Here is a 17,928-nt window from a genome sequence, read left to right on the forward strand (position 1 = left end):
TCCAGAAAAATTCTCGAGTCTCCCATTGACTTCCATTATACTCAGTAGAGTACAGTCAAAAATTGTTTGTGTAAACTTTTAGTTCTCACCCCTGAGAATAATTCCCTTTGGTGTGATTGTAACATACACAAAGTTTCATAACATTGCAACATTGTTTACTGGTGGCTCAATCATCACAAAACTAACAATTATTTGTATTAAATTTCTTGCAGCAAAGTAAATATACAATTTTACAGTAGTTTCACAGTTTCACTTTTTTAATCAAACATGCTTTATTTGGTTCAGGATAGTCAAGGAGATGCTTCTCCACACACTGGAGAATAAATGTGATATGCAGAAGTAGTGCTTTTGCTTCAAAAGCATCCAGCAACTATTAGAAGTAACACAAGCACAAGAGACAGGAAGTGTTGTGCTTCAGAAGCATCCAGCAACTAGAGGGGCTAACACAGTCAGAGGAGACAGGGAGTGTTTTAGCAGAGCCCCAGGGGGACTGTGGGGAAGTTGTTTACTGTTCTGGCTGGAGCCGAAGAGAAAGGTGGTGTGTGATCTGTATATCACAGAAGGCAAGATAACAGAATTCAGGTCAGGAGGGAAGCTAAACACAGGTCAGATAGACTCCCTGAACTAACAGTGTGGAGTATTATCGGGCAGAAAGATAAGGACTGGAAGGAATTGTGTCATAGGGATCTTCTCCCTCATCAAATCCTCCCCCCTCCATCTCCATGCAGGATAAAAAATGTTGTGTACTATTGAGTCCTTGTGAAGAAAAAGCCAGTGGTTGTGCATGCATTAAAACTGTGCTTTACTGTGTGTGTACTACTGTGCTGAGAAGGAGATAGTACTATTGTTATTGGAGCCTGTTGCTTAAAGAGACACTTAAATTGCACTGGCCGTGTGTGACGCGAGTCACTACGGAAATAACAGTCTCAGAAGAGGAGAGAAGAGACTAATATTGCTGAAAGAAATATTATGTAAGTGCTACTTACTGGATAAATAGAGGGAGGTCAAACAATCCAAAGTCAAGTCCAGCAAAATGGCACAGTACAAAGGGAGCAGACAAAAGAGTAGTCAGATAACAGGCAAATGGTCAAAATCCAGGTAAGGGAAAATATTCAGGCTGGGTCAGGCACAGAGCACAGAGAGATCAGTCCTACACAGGCAACAGCAAGTGTACAATTGACACTGGGTGAAGGAGCTAGCATGCTTAAGTAGAAGACTAATCAAGGGAAGTGAACACAGATGATTGCAGAAACGACCCAGCAAAACCAAAACAGACTGACAGCCTCCACACAATAGTAACATAGCAGACAAGGAAAGTGAGGAGACCGTGACAGTACCCCCTCTTCAAGGGGGGGCCACTGGACCCCCAGGTCTCCCAGGAAACCGCCGATGAAAGGCCCGGACCAACTGATCAGCCCTCACAGAATGAGCCGGAACCCAGGACCATTCTTCGGGTCCATACCCCTTCCAATGTGCAAGATATTGAAGGGAATTCCGGATCATACGGGAATCAATGATCTTTTGTACCTCATATTCTAAGTTTCCCTCAATAGACACCGGAGGAGGCGGGGGCGAGAGAGACAGAACAGGGGGAATAAATTCTTGGCAAACAAACAATTATCTCTTAACCTTTGCAGAACCAAAACGGACATGTTTATAATGAATATCCAGATCAGGTGAAAAAATTAGAATATCATCTATATAAACCACAATAAATCTCCCAATATAATCAGAGAGAATATCATTCATAAAATTCTGAAAGACCGCGGGTGCATTTGTTAGCCCAAAAGGCATGACGAGGTTTTCGAAAAAACCTTCAGAAGTTAAAAACGCTGTCTTCCACTCATCACCCTCACGAATACGTATCAGATTATATGCCCCTCTGAGATCCAGTTTGGAAAACCATTTGGGCCCGAAAGCTGATTATATACAGTTCAGACCAAAAGTTTGGAAACACCTTCTCATTTAAAGATTTTTCTGTATTTTCATGACTATGAAAATTGTACATTCACACTGAAGGCATCAAAACTATGAATTAACACATGTGGAATTATATACTTAACAAAAAAGTGTGAAACAACTGAAAATATGTCATATTCTAGGTTCTTCAAAGTAGCCACCTTTTGCTTTGATGACTGTTTTGCACACTCTTGACATTCTCTTGATGAGCTTCAAGAGGTAGTCACTAGGGTTGATCGAGCACTAAAATGCTCGGGTGCTCGAAGCTCGGGCCGAGCTCGCCGTGATACTCGAGTGCTCGACCCGAGCAACGAGCCCAATGTTAGTCTATGGGAGACCCGAGCATTTTTGCGGCGGCACCCCCGGCAGTCTTTTAAAAGCCTAACAAGTGCCCAAAACTATAGTGACAGTGCTCAAATGACATGGGGACAGCATGGGGATCGCCCTAGGAAGCATTTCTGACGCCCAGGTCACTGCTGTCAACAGCGTGGTCGGAGGTATTAAGCCACTTTTCAGGGCTCATAATAAAACGTTCAAAAACGAAACTGAAACTGCTTTCCTGTGAAATATGTTAAGGAACTTCCTTTCCAGGGTAAAGACTTGTGTATAAGGTAAAATAAATAACCCCAAAATAAAATACTCCTCCACACCTTGGGCTATGTTCACAAGTAGCATTTTTTATGCGTTTTTGCACTTTTGTATTGCTTTCAACCGTGACAAATGCATTCACAGGGAAATGTAATTTTAACATTTTACAACCTTATTTGGCCATGTGCTGTGTGACACATGCATACAATGCTGAAAAGACATGGGAACAGCATGGGGAAGACCCCTGGAAGCATCTCTGACTCCCAAGTCACTGCCTAAAAGTGTGCCCATCAGAAGTCATCCTTGCCGCATCAGAAGATGCAGACTTGCAACTATCCCCGTGCAAGTTCTTGTCCCAGGGCTCTGTTCAATTGTACCTCCCCCATTCCTTGTAATGCAAGAGCAAATATGCAGGCAACCACCCACCCCCAGGCTGCAATACAATACTGCTTGCACTTGAAATTGGGCCTTTTAGGCATGTGGAGGCGGAATCTGGCCACCACGTCATGGCTGCGTTGGCGGGCTGGAATCCATACTCAGTCCCCAGCCGCCCGGCGGCCGGGTGTCCACACTCGGTTCCCAGCAGCCTGGGGGCAGCCGGGTGTCCATAAACGGTCCGCAGCCGCCCCTATTTCTCCTTGGAACATCCCCCCACACACTTTTCTTAGCCCTGCCTGCATTAGGGCAGCATTGGACGAGCCCACCAGAGAACCAGACTCCTCCGGTGGGCCCTGGCTTCTCCATCAGGGGAGTTGAGAGTGCCAAGGTGAGGACCATGATGATGATACAAGTTAGCATCTGCTTTGTTTTCTTGGAATGCAAGCGTAAGTGTGCAGCCTGCCACCCACCAACCCCCAGGCTGCAATACCATACTGCTTGCTTGCTTGCACTTGAAATTGGGCCTTTTAGGCATGTGGAGGCGGAATCTGGCCACCACGTCATGGCTGTGTTGGCGGCCAGGAATCCATACTCAGTCCCCAGCCGCCCGGCGGCCGGGTGTCCACACTCGGTCCCCAGAAGCCAGGGGGCGGCCGGGTGTCCATACTCGGTCCCCAGCCGCCCCGCGGGCCGGGTGTCCACACACGGTCCCCAGCCGCCTGGGGGCAGCCGGGTGTCCATAAACGGTCCCCAGCCGCCCCTATTTCTCCTTGGAACATCCCCCCACGCACTTTTCTTAGCTCGGCCTGCTTTAGGACAGCATTGGACGAGCCCACCAGAGAACCAGACTCCTCCGGTGGGCCCTGGCTTCTCCATCAGGGGAGTTGAGAGTGCCAAGGTGAGGACCATGATGATGATGATACAAGTTAGCATCTGCTTTGTTTTCTTGGAATGCAAGCACATGTATGTAGTAGCGGCTAGGCCTGAGGTGGTCAGCGTTTTGGCACATATCCTACCTCCTCCGAGGATTGCTGGATGTTTTCCTGCTACTATCCCAGTTCTATGACTCCCGTTAAAACAAAGCTTCAGGTGATAAATGATGGATGAGGTAGTGGCAAAGGAAAAAGAGCAGGAGGAACAGGGACCATTCACATCAATATCAGGCCAGTCAACCACATATGTCTTGTAGGATATGTTTCTGTAACAAAAGGAGCGGTTCGGCTACACAGTTATAGGGCATGCAGTGAGTGCAATGCCTACCAAAAATTTTGAGGCACTCCAATGCCCCTTGGAAATGACATGGAGGTCAGAGGGCCTTAACTAAACCGTTTTTTCCATTTATAGCAACTGGGTCTCCTGTACACTGTTGGCCTAAGCAGTGAATGGAAGGCTTTCCAAAAATTATGAGGAAATGCAATGCCCATTGAAACAGACGTGGATTACAGCGTACTAAAAACATTCCACCCATTATTGGGGAGTGGGTGTCCCTTAGTTTTCGCCTTTGTACTGAAAAGCAAAAGCTGACTAAAATTAGGAGGAAATACAATGCCCGTTGGAAGAGTCGAGGAGGTTAGAGGTAATTAAAAACAACATTTCAATGCCAATTGGAAGAGCTGTGGAGTTCAGAGTGGCTTAAGAAGACGCTTTTAATGCCCTTTTGAAGAGACGTGGAGGTCACAGTAGCTTAACAAGACGGTTTTAATGCCCCTCGGAAAAGACGTGGAGGTCCCAGTAGCTTAACAAGACGGTTTGAATGCCCCTTACAAGAGCCATACAGTACAGCATCTTAAAAATATTATTCCCACTATTGGGGAGTGGGTCTCCCATAGTATTTGCTTATGCCTTCCAAGCAAAAGCTTCCAAAAATTAGGATGGAGCAACTTGCAATGCCCCTTACAAAAGCCACGCAGTACAGCATATTACAAACATAAGTCCCATTATTGGGGAGTGGGTCTCCCATAGTATTTGCTTATGCCTTCCAAGCAAAAGCTTCCAAAAATTAGGAAGGAGCAACTTGCAATGCCCCTTACAAAAGCCATGCAGTACAGCATATTACAAACATAAGTCTCATTCTTGGGGAGTGGGCCTCCCATAGTATTTGCTTATGCCTTCCAAGCAAAATCTTCCAAAAATTAGAACGGAGCAACTTGCAATGCCCCTTACAAGAGCCATGCAGTACAGCATATCACAAACACAAGTCCCATTATTGAGGAGTGGGTCTCCCATAGTATTTGCTTATGCCTTCCAAGCAAAAGCTTCCAAAAATTAGGAGGAAATGCAGTGCCCGTTCGAAGACTCGTGGAGGTCCCAGTAGCTTAACAAGACGGTTTTAATGCCCCTTACAAGAGACGTGGAGGTCAGAGTGGTATAACAAGACGCTTTTAATGCCCCTTAGAAGAGACGTGGAGGTCAGAGTGGTATAACAAGACGCTTTTAATGCCCCTCAGAAGGGACATGGAGGTCAGAGTGGTATAACAAGACGCTTTTAATGCCCCATATAAGAGACGTGGAGGTCAGAGTAGTATAGCAAGACGCTTTTAATGCCCCTTACAAGAGACGTGGAGGTCAAAGTGGTATAAAAAGACGCTTTTAATGCCCCTTAGAAGAGACGTGGAGGTCAGAGTGGTATAACAAGACGGTTTTAATGCCCCTCAGAAGAGACGTGGAGGTCAGAGTGGTGTAACAAGACGCTTTTAATGCCCCTCAGAAGAGACGTGGAGGTCAAAGTGGTATAACAAGACGCTTTTAATGCCCCTCAGAAGAGACGTGGAGGTCAGAGTGGTATAACAAGACGCTTTTAATGCCCCTCAGAAGAGACGTGGAGGTCAGAGTGGTATAAAAAGATGCTTTTAATGCCCCTCAGAAGAGACGTGGAGGTCAGAGTGGTATAACAAGACGCTTTTAATGCCCCTTACAAGAGACGTGGAGGTCAGAGTGGTAGAACAAGACGCTTTTAATGCCACTCAGAAGAGACGTGGAGGTCAGAGTGGTATAACAAGACAGTTTTAATGCCCCTTACAAGAGACGTGGAGGACAGAGTGGTATAACAAGACGCTTTTAATGCCCCTCAGAAGAGACGTGGAGGTCAGAGTGGTATAAAAAGATGCTTTTAATGCCCCTCAGAAGAGACGTGGAGGTCAAAGTGGTATAACAAGACGCTTTTAATGCCCCTTACAAGAGACGTGGAGGTCAGAGTGGTAGAACAAGACGCTTTTAATGCCACTCAGAAGAGACGTGGAGGTCAGAGTGGTATAACAAGACAGTTTTAATGCCCCTTACAAGAGACGTGGAGGACAGAGTGGTATAACAAGACGCTTTTAATGCCCCTTACAAGAAACGTGGAGGTCAGAGTGGTATAGCAAGACGCTTTTAATGCCCCTTAGAAGAGACGTGGAGGTCAGAGTGGTATAACAAGACTGTTTTAATGCCCCTCAGAAGAGACGTGGAGGTCAGAGTGGTATAACAAGACGCTTTTAATGCCCCTCAGAAGAGACGTGGAGGTCAGAGTGGTATAACAAGACGCTTTTAATGCCCCTCAGAAGAGACGTGGAGGTCAGAGTGGTATAGCAAGACGCTTTTAATGCCCCTTAGAAAAGACGTGGAGGTCAGAGTGGTATAACAAGACGCTTATAATGCCCCTCAGAAGAGACGTGGAGGTCAGAGTGGTATAACAAGACACTTTTAATGCCCCTTACAAGAGACGTGGAGGTCAGCGTGGTATAACAAGACGCTTTGAATGCCCCTTACAAGAGACATGGAGGTCAGAGTGGTATCACAAGACGCTTTTAATGCCCCTCACAAGAGACGTGGAGGTCAGAGTGGTATAACAAGACGCTTTTAATGCCCCTCAGAAAAGACGTGGAGGTCAGAGTGGTATAACAGGATCCTTTTAATGCCCCTCAGAAGAGATGTGGAGGTCAGAGTGGTATAGCAAGACGCTTTTAATGAACCTTACAAGAGACGTGGAGGTCAGAGTGGTATAACAAGACGCTTTTAATGCCCCTTACAAGAGACGTGGAGGTCAGAGTGGTATAACAAGACGCTTTTAATGCCCCTTACAAGAGACGTGGAGGTCAGAGTGGTATAACAAGATGCTCTTAATGCCACTCAGAAGAGACGTGGAGGTCAGAGTGGTATAACAAGACACTTTTAATGCCCCTCAGAAGAGAAGTGGAGGTCAGAGTGCTATAACAAGATGCTTTTAATGCCCCTCAGAAGAGACGTGGAGGTCAGAGTGGTATAACAAGATGCTTTCAATGCCCCTCAGAAGAGACGTGGAGGTCAGAGTGGTATAACAAGACGCTTTTAATGCCCCTAAGAAGAGACGTAGAGGTCAGAGTGGTATAACAAGACGCTTTTAATGCCCCTTACAAGAGACGTGGAGGTCAGAGTGGTATATCAAGACGCTTTTAATGCCCCTCAGAAGAGACGTGGAGGTCAGAGTGTTATAACAAGACACTTTTAATGCCCCTTACAAGGGACGTGGAGGTCAGAGTGGCATAACAAGACGCTTTTAATGCCCCTTACAAGAGACATGGAGGTCAGAGTGGTATAACAAGATGCTTTTAATGCCCCTTAGAAGAGACGTGGAGGTCAGAGTGGTATAACAAGACGCTTTTAATGCCCCTTACAAGAGACGTGGAGGTCAGAGTGGTATAACAAGATGCTTTTAATGCCCCTTAGAAGAGACGTGGAGGTCAGAGTGGTATAACAAGATGGTTTTAATGCCCCTCAGAAGAGACGTGGAGGTCAGAGTGGTATAACAAGACGCTTTTAATGCCTCTCAGAAGAGACGTGGAGGTCAGAGTGGTATAACAAGATGCTTTTAATGCCCCTTACAAGAGACGTGGAGGTCAGAGTGGTATAACAAGACGCTTTTAATGCCCCTTACAAGAGATGTGGAGGTCAGAGTGGTATAACAAGACGCTTTTAATGCCCCTTAGAAGAGACGTGGAGGTCAGAGTGGTATAACAAGTAGTGTTGAGCCACCCCCCGTAGTGTTCGAGTTTGGTTCGGTTCGTCGAACACCCGTGTGTTCGCCGAACTGTTCGTCGAACTGTTCATCGAACACCTTCGAACACCGTTAAAACCAATGGCAGGCAAACAAAAACACATAGAAACACATAGAAAACACCTTCAAAGGTGTCCAAAAGCTGACAAACTGCTCAGAAGACATAACTAACACATGGAAAAGTGACAAGTACATATAGTCATGCGAAAATAAAAGAGGTGGAGGAGTAAAAGGAGGGGGAGACACAGATATAGGCATGTCATGCCCTTCTAAAATCCAAAAAGTGAGAAGCCGACACGGCCAGTCCGCTCCTGCCCGTGCCACCTCCGTGTCGCCGGGTTTGTGCCAGAGCCGTGGTGAACCCTGACGGCCAGCCCCCCTCTCCCAATACTGGTGCCTGTCCGCTGGTGGGTCGAGCGAGCCCCCCTGTGGTGGAGGCAGCTCTAAGCTTTTTAATTTAAATTGTCTCTCTAATTTGAATGAATACACTTTAAATCCATTTACAAGGATATATTGGAGGGCAAGTCTCATGCCAGCAGCCGCGGTAATTCCAGCTCCAGTAGCGTCCACTAAAGCTGCTGCAGTTAAAAAGCTTTTATAAGGATCGAGCTCGGCTGTCCACCGCAAGGCATCCTACTGCCAGTCCCAGCCCCTATGCCTTGGGGTGCCTCCTGATGCTCTTCACTAAGTATCCCATGGTCCCGAAGCATTTCCTTTGAAAAAATTAAGTGTCTAAACTACAGGTGGTGCAGCTTGCTTAACAGCCGGGATAATCCGCTGACTAGCAGACACTGCTACTAGGCACAAAGTATTTCCTGGGCTAGATGCAGTTAAAAATTTGTAATTAGATACTCTCGTTGGATGCTGAGAAAGCATTCCATAGAGTCTCCTGGCACGCCATATATGATTCTCTTAAAAAGCTTGGGGTAGGGGTCTAGGGGACCCTTTTATAGCCAAAATCACGGCCCTGTATCGCAATACGTCACCTAGGCTGAAGATAAATGGAACTGTAGCACCCTGAGGGCTCGGTTGCTACAGAACAGACGTATTGCACCTCACCCAGAGGTGTGATATCTCACTCTCAGGTAAGGATGGAGTGTGGATCAGGACCCGACACCTGCATGCATTACACCACATTGCCGTGGGGCAGGGCGACCAATATGCCCCTGAGATGGGCACGACAGTCCCTGTCCCTGGCTGGAGTGGGGGGAGGGAACACTGAGGAAGGGGAACCCTGTAGTGCAGGAGCAGGGAGGAAGCAGTTCCTGGGTGCATTGAGAAGGGAGTATAAAAGGTGGGCACCATCTTAGTTCAGTGCAGAGAAGTCTGAGCAGAAGTGGCAGGGAGCAGGGGCTCTGCATGAGCTCTGCTCCGGAGGCGGGCCTAGTAACAGAGGCCCAGGCCTGGAAGAGGGAGAAGGAAGGAAGAGGAGCGGAGAAGGCTCCAGGAACGAGGAATGAAGGGATCCCAGGGGTGCGGACGGGTGAGTCGCCACCGCACGCCCGAATCCACCTGCGTGGAGGGGTCAGGCCAAAGGGGGAGACCGGTCCCCGAACTAGTGGAGGCAGGAAACGACCCTCAGCTAGAAACCGGAGGCTCTGACATTTTATGTGGCGCAGCCCCTCGCTACACCCGCTAGGAAGGCACCACATAGGGTCAGGGAAACTGGCGCCAAGTTTACCAAGAGGAGGCCCGAGGCAGCCGGACAGAAGTGTTGGTAAGAAAGGCCAGACAAAGGACACACAAAGGGGGTCCTGTGAAGTGCTCCAAAGTTATCTGGGAGTTGTCTGAGCCCCTCACCTGGTGAGCACAGTACGACGTGGGCAGCCGTTACCTGCAGACGTGGTCTGGATAATAAGAACTGTGAGTAAAGGCCCTGGACTGCATCACTGACTCCGTGTCGTTACTGCTGCTGCCCTGCACCATCACCCCCATCCTCCGCATACACTGCCCTGAGGCTATACTCCTCCCGTGGGGAGTTATGCTACGCTCTGCTGCACCCACAACACCAGCCTCAGCGGTCTGCCCTGTAGCAGCGGTTCACTCTGACCGCAATCCACGGGTGGCGTAGTCGGACATTTAAACATCAAAACCACATAAATAGTTCCGCCACTGGTTTGACCGCCCTGAGTCACGGAACCAGGTCGCCGCCACTAAGACTACAACCACCAGCATCCACCAAAAAGGGTCCGGCTCCGGGTGTCCCAAGGCCCAGGGGGTGCGTCAGAACATTTTCATCACCTTTCACAATCACCAATGGGACAAGGCAGGGATGTCCTCTGTCCCCTCTCTTATACATCCTAGTGACGGAGCACCTGCTCTCATCAATTCGCCATAACCCCAATATTAGGTGGATTGAGGTGGGAGGCACCGAGTACAAGTGCTCTCTATTTGCTGATGATGTCCTAGTATATATCACTCAATCACATATATCCATCCCTGCTGTTATGGCTGAAATAGATCACTTTGTTACATGGTCAAATTTTAAAATCAATGCAGCGAAGTCTGAGGCCCTCGATGTCTCCCTCCCCAAATCCATATAGGATTCCATCCAGTCCAACTTTCCCTTTGCCTGTCCCTCACACGGTATCAAATACTTAGGAATTCCTATTCATAGAGACCTCTCCCATCTATGTTATCTTAATTTTGGGCCCTTTATTGAACAACTCCATACAGACCACGGTTGGCAAGTTAGAACTGTAAGATTCACTACGTGAACCGCTGGTGTTTTGTGGAAAAGCACATGTACACTGCGTTCCAAATTATTATGCAAAAAGTGTTTAGGAGTGATAAGGGAAGAATTTGTTTGTTTGTCAGTTAAACTCATTGATGGTGATGTGTGTCAGGGCTCTTTATATCACTGTAAGCAATTGCAGACACCTGTGCTAATTAGTTTGGCAGGTGTGTCCAATGAAAGGCAAGACTACTTAAGAAGGCTCTCTCACATTATTAAGCAGCCTACATTTTCTGCCAAAATGGGAAAGAAAAAGGATGTGTCGGCTGCTGAGAAGCAACAAATTGTGGAGTGTTTAGGTCAAGGCATGACTACAATCAACATTGTGCGATGATCAGGATGAAGTGTCTTGGCAATCAAGAAGTATGTAGCTGATTCACAGTACACACGTGTGCGTGCTGATAAGGGCAAATTGAGGACTCTTTCCTACAGGCAATTACGTCAGGTTGAAAGAGCAGCGGCCAAAAAGCCTTGTCATAGCAGCAGACAAGTTTTTGAAGCTGCTTGTGCCTCCAACGTCCCCCAAACAACAAGATGCAGGGTCCTTCAGAGGTTTGCAGCTGTGCATACGCCATCCTGTCGACCTCCTCTATCCACTTCACACAAGCAGAAACGGCTCCAGTGGGCCAAACATTACATGAAGACTGATTTCAAAACAGTTTTGTTCACGGATGAGTGCCGTGCAGCGCTCGATGGTCCAGATGGATGGAGTGGAGGATGGCTGGTTGATGGACACCCCACGCAAACACGGCTACAGCGCCAACAAGGAGGAGGTGGAGTAATGTTTTGGGCTGGAATCATGGGGAGAGAGATTGTCGGCCCCTTTAGGATCCCTGAAGGCGCTAAAGATGAACTCCATAATGTATGTGGATTTTCTCAAACAGCCCTTCCTGCCATGGTTCAAGAAGAAGAACCGTGTATTTCACAGCAAGATCATTTTTCTGCATGATAATGCACCATCTCATGCTGCACATAAAACATCTGCATCTCTGGCTGATATGGGCATAAAAGGGGACAAACTTATGGTGTGACCCCCATGCTCCCCTGACCTCTACCCCATTCAGAACCTTTGGAGCATCATTAAAAGGAGTGTCTATGATGGCGGGAGGCAGTTCACATCTAAGCAACAGCTCTGGGAGGGTATTCTGTCCTCATGCAAAACAATTGAAGCAGAAACCATCCAAAACCTGACAAATTCAATGGACGAGAGAGTTCAGAAGCTCCTTTCGAACAAGGGGTCCTATGTGAAAATGTAACATCACCTAGAATAAAGTTTTGAGTTGAAAACTGTTTGATTTCAGTTTCTAACAACCTGCTAATGCTTATAATTTCAAAAATGACCATTTTTTTGGTCTTTATTAAAATGAAAAGGTTGATCGAAAAGTTTGGGGGATCTAAGAGTGTGGCAACCCAGTAGTCATGATTACTTCGAATTCTGACAATATGAGGGTCATGCTGCAGGTAGTGCAGCAAGAAGGCACTTATGTGTCTTGCGCATCTCGGAGCCCCAAAATTATTTTCCGGGCTAGATGCAGCTAAAAATTATTTTTAATTTTAAATCTGGTGAAGCTTTAGTATAGATGGCCTAATAGGATCAGTGCTGCACACTGCTACAAAGCCCAAATTATTTTCCAGTCAAGATACAGATAAACATGATTAGTAATTTGAAAGCTTAAAACGGTTGGTAGGGTGATTTTAACCAATCATCAAGCTTTTACTCTCCCCAGGATGACACAGGGGTAGAAAAGTCGTTTCGGATCCATGATTTGTTCATCTTTATGAACGTGAGTCTGTCTACATTATCAGTGGAGAGCCGCGTGCGCTTATCTGTCAGCACACCACCAGCAGCGCTGAACACACGTTCAGACAGAACGCTGGCTGCGGGGCATGACAAGATCTCCAAGGCGTAAGTGGCTAGCTCCGGCCATTTATCTAGATTGGAAGTCCAAAAAGAGCAAGGGTCCAGTGACACAGTCGTGGCTTCAATGTTTACTTGGAGATACTCCTGTACCATCGTCTCTAGGCGTTGACTATGTGTCAGACTTCTTGTCTCCTGTGGCCTTGCAAAGGATGGGCTAAAAAAGTGGTGAAATGATTCCGCAAAATTGATGTTACCAGCAGATACTGTGGTTCTGTTACGGTTTGAGTGCTGAACACTTGACGGTCCCACGGTTGGCAAGTTGGAACTGTGAGATTCACTACGTGCACCACTGGTATTTTGTGGAAAAGCACATGTAAGATTCTGCAACAGTCTCTGCTGATACTCCTGCATGCGTGCATCCCTTTCTATGGCAGGAATAATTTCTGCAAATTTACTTTTGTACCGGGGTGTGGCAACCCAGTAGTCAGGATTATTTCTAATTCTCACAATTCGAGGGTCATGTTGCAGGTAGTGCAGCAAGAAGGCACTCATGTGTGTTGCGCATCCAGGAGCACCAAGTCCCTGTTGTGTTGGTGGCGAGGTAACAATCATGCTTCCTTCCTCTGTCCTCTCCCCCCAACCTCGCACAACAGAAATGTGATCAAGGTCTCCCTCATCTGATGAGTCTTCCATCAGTTCGTCCTCCACTTCTTCCTGGGCTCCTGCACCTTCCTCACTAGTTTGGCTGCTACCATGCACCCTGGTAAAAACCATCTCCCCCACCCTCACATGCCTGCCGCCTTGGTGCTGCCGACCGTCTGGACCTTGCAGATGTTATCCCTTCCGCATACAACTCCTCCTCCTCTACTTCCTCCACCTCCTCTTGTGCCACCACCTGACTCCGAATTCTGTTTAACATGTGCTCCAGCATGTAAATCACCGGAATAGTCATGCTGATAATGGCATCGTCAGCACTAAACATCTTCGTCGCCATTTCAAAACTGTGCAGAAGGGTGCATAGGTCCCTGATCTGAGACCACTCCTCCAGCGTGATTTGCCCCACCTCTGAATCTCGTTGGCCCAGGCTATACGTCAGAACGTATTGCACCAGGGCTTGTCGGTGCTGCCACAGTCGCTGCAACATGTGCAGAGTTGAATTCCACCGGGTAGGCACATCGCATTTTAGCCGGTGAAGTGGCAGGCCCAACGACTTCTGTAGAGATGTAAGTCGCTGAGCTGCGGGATGCGAACGGCGGAAGTGAGCACACAGTGACCGTGCCCTCTGCAGAAGGCCATCTAGTCTGGGATAGTGGGCTAAAAATTGCTGGACAACCAGGTTCAACACGTGAGCCATACAAGGCACGTGTGTGACATTGCCCCGGCGAAGGGCCGCACCCAGGTTTGCAGCATTGTCGCACACGGCCTTCCCTGGTTTCAGGTCCAGTGGAGACAACCATTCATGAAATTGGTTCTCCAGAGCTGACCACAACTCCTCAGCTGTGTGACTCACATTTCCCAGACATTTCAATGTAAAAACCGCCTGATGACGTTGAGCACTACTGCCAGCATAGTAAGGAGGTGTGCAGGATCCCTTCTGCGCAGTTAGAAAGCTTGTGGCATGACCAGACAGGCTTTGGGTGCAGGTGGAAGACCGAGAGGAGGTTGAGGAGGCAGAAGCAGTGGAGGAACTTTGACATAAAGAGGATTGACGCACAACTCGTGGGGACGGCAAGACTTGGACAGCAGCCCCTTGTCCTGCTGTCACCATAGTTACCCAGTGCCCAGTCAGCGACATGTAACGCCCCTGTCCATGCCTACTCGTCCAAGTGTCTGTGGTGAAATGCACCCTGTCACACACAGAGTTTCTCAAAGAAGCGGTGATGTTGTGTGCGACATGCTGGTGGAGCGCAGGCACACCTTTCTTTAAGAAGTAGTGCCGACTGGGCATCTGGTACTGGGGCACTGCGACGGACATAAGGTCTCGAAAATCCTCTGTGTCCACCAGGCGGAAAGGCAGCATTTCTGTAGCCAAGAGCTTGCAGATGGTGAAATTCAACCTCTTAGCTTTCTCATGGCTAGGAGGAAATGGTCTTTTACTTGTCCACATCTGAGGGACCGAGGGCTGGCTATTGTGCTTAGACGGGGTTGATAAGGGTGTCCCCGGCAAACTGCCGGTCTGTGAGGAAGATGCAGGCGGACATGTTAGGTTGCCTTGATCCAAAGGTGGTGCTATCGATGTCGGACAGCGCTCAACACCAGCTGGTGTTACCACCTCCAAAGAAAATGATGACCTGCCAATCACGCTGGCTGTTGCGGGTAAAGAGGTGGCAGGTCTGCGCCCCAAAACAGGTGTGACTGCTGTCCCCCCAGTCACAGAGGATGAAGAGGCTGCGGATGCACAAGATATGGCAGACGGTGGTTGGCCCGGCCGGCTAGGCCGCATTGTAGCACACTGAGCTTCCCACTGCAACTTATGCTTCATGTCCATGTGCCGGTTCATGCATGAAGTACTCATACTCTGTATTTTTTGGCCTCTACTTAGCTTTTGCTGACAAATGTTACAGATAACACGAGTTGGGTCATCTTTATCGATCTGAAAAAATGCCCAGGCTATGCAAGGCTTAGCACCCATGCGACCTGAAGAGCCACCACGACTTGTGGTGAGAGGCAGAGTTGTGTTTGAGGATGCAGTTGTTGACGTGCTTCCAGTACTACGTCTCTGTCCAGGAAGGCGCAACCTGACCTCGTCGTCACTAGCATCTTCCTCCACCTCCTCTGCTGACCTCATCTCTTGGCTGACTGTGGGTTGACAGTAAGTGGGATCTCCAACCTCATCATCATCACCCTGTGTGTTATCACACCCGTCGTCCTCAGAGCCAACCTGTTCCTGCCCTGACAAAAAACTAAAGTTGTCGCTCCAATCAGGTATTTGAGTCTTATCATCGTCTTCCTCATTGTCTCCACCAACAGGAGTTACAGTTTGGGAATGAGGGTCTACATTATGGTCAGAACCTTCTGCGTCTGGTCCTGGATCCGACTCATAAAGATTCTGGGCATCAGTGCAGATCATTTCCTCGTCTGGATTCACAGAAGCGCTGGAGTCGACCTCTGATTCCCAGGCTATAGTATGAGTAAACAGCTCTGCAGACTCAACCATCTGTTCTACCTCATACTCAGACGGGCAGCTGGAGATTTGGGAGCTGTGAGGAAGCAAGTGCGATTTGGGTGACACCTTTGAGGACTGGAGTATTTGTGATGTTGAAGTTGATGTGGAGGAGAGCCCACTTAAAGGAGCACTTGATATCCGTTGAAGCACCTGCTGTTTTTGTGCCTCATCTGGAATTTGTAGCGATTGGCGTGGCCGTAAGAAAGGGATCTTATCACATTGTCCGCTAAAAGAAGTAGACATTTTAGTTTGGCTGGAAGATGGTCTTTCTTCTGCAGATGTTACTGTTGCTTTAACACCTACCCCACGGACACAACCTTTTTTCCCCTTCCCAACACGCCTATTCCCCTTTCCACCAGCAGCAGGCCTTTTTCCACTCATTTTGGTGGTTAACTAATTCACAACTCTGGAGTTGTTTGCACAAAAAAACAATGGATGGTAACCGAGCAGAGCTGAGTGGCCAAACTGTGGTATTAGGCCAAAACTATTGGCTGGGTTAGATGCAGAAAAAAATTATATTCAATTTGCAACCTGATGGAGGTCAGTATAGATGGACTAATACAACAAGTCCCACACACAGCTAGAAGCCCAATATTTTTTCAGAGGTAGATGCAGAAAAAAATATATTCAGTTTGCAACCTGATGGAGGTCAGTATAGGTGGACTAATAGAACAAGTCCCACACACTGCTAGAAGGCCCAATATTTTTTCAGAGCTAGATGCAGAAAAAAATTATATTCAGTTTGCAACCTGATGGAGGTCAGTATAGATGGACTAATACAACAAGTCCCACACACAGCTAGAAGCCCAATATTTTTTCAGAGGTAGATGCAGAAAAAAATATATTCAGTTTGCAACCTGATGGAGGTCAGTATAGGTGGACTAATAGAACAAGTCCCACACACTGCTAGAAGGCCCAATATTTTTTCAGAGCTAGATGCAGAAAAAAATTATATTCAGTTTGCAACCTGATGGAGGTCAGTATAGATGGATTAATAGAACAAGACCCACACACAGCTAGAAGCCCAATATTTTTTCAGAGCTAGATGCAGAAAAAAATATATTCAGTTTGCAACCTGATGGAGGTCAGTATAGGTGGACTAATAGAACAAGTCCCACACACTGCTAGAAGGCCCAATATTTTTTCAGAGCTAGATGCAGAAAAAAATTATATTCAGTTTGCAACCTGATGGAGGTCAGTATAGATGGACTAATACAACAAGTCCCACACACAGCTAGAAGCCCAATATTTTTTCAGAGGTAGATGCAGAAAAAAATATATTCAGTTTGCAACCTGATGGAGGTCAGTATAGGTGGACTAATAGAACAAGTCCCACACACTGCTAGAAGGCCCAATATTTTTTCAGAGCTAGATGCAGAAAAAAATTATATTCAGTTTGCAACCTGATGGAGGTCAGTATAGATGGATTAATAGAACAAGACCCACACACAGCTAGAAGCCCAATATTTTTTCAGAGCTAGATGCAGAAAAAAATATATTCAGTTTGCAACCTGATGGAAGTCAGTATAGGTGGACTAATAGAACAAGTCCCACACACTGCTAGAAGGCCCAATATTTTTTCAGAGCTAGATGCAGAAAAAAATTATATTCAGTTTGCAACCTGATGGAGGTCAGTATAGATGGACTAATACAACAAGTCCCACACACAGCTAGAAGCCCAATATTTTTTCAGAGGTAGATGCAGAAAAAAATATATTCAGTTTGCAACCTGATGGAGGTCAGTATAGGTGGACTAATAGAACAAGTCCCACACACTGCTATAAGGCCCAATATTTTTTCAGAGCTAGATGCAGAAAAAAATTATATTCAGTTTGCAACCTGATGGAGGTCAGTATAGATGGATTAATAGAACAAGACCCACACACAGCTAGAAGCCCAATATTTTTTCAGAGCTAGATGCAGAAAAAAATTATATTCAGTTTGAAACCTGATGGAGGTCAGTATAGGTGGACTAATAGAACAAGTCCCACACACTGCTAGAAGGCCCAATATTTTTTCAGAGCTAGATGCAGAAAAAAATTATATTCAGTTTGCAACCTGATGGAGGTCAGTATAGATGGATTAATATAACAAGACCCACACACAGCTAGAAGCCCAATATTTTTTCAGAGCTAGATGCAGAAAAAAATTATATTCAGTTTGAAACCTGATGGAGGTCAGTATAGGTGGACTAATAGAACAAGTCCCACACACTGCTAGAAGGCCCAATA

Source organism: Phyllobates terribilis, unplaced genomic scaffold (genome assembly GCF_046119375.1).
Source record: "Phyllobates terribilis strain yellow unplaced genomic scaffold, ASM4611937v1 Scaffold_3__8_contigs__length_932513732, whole genome shotgun sequence".
Taxonomy (NCBI): Eukaryota; Metazoa; Chordata; class Amphibia; order Anura; family Dendrobatidae; genus Phyllobates; species Phyllobates terribilis.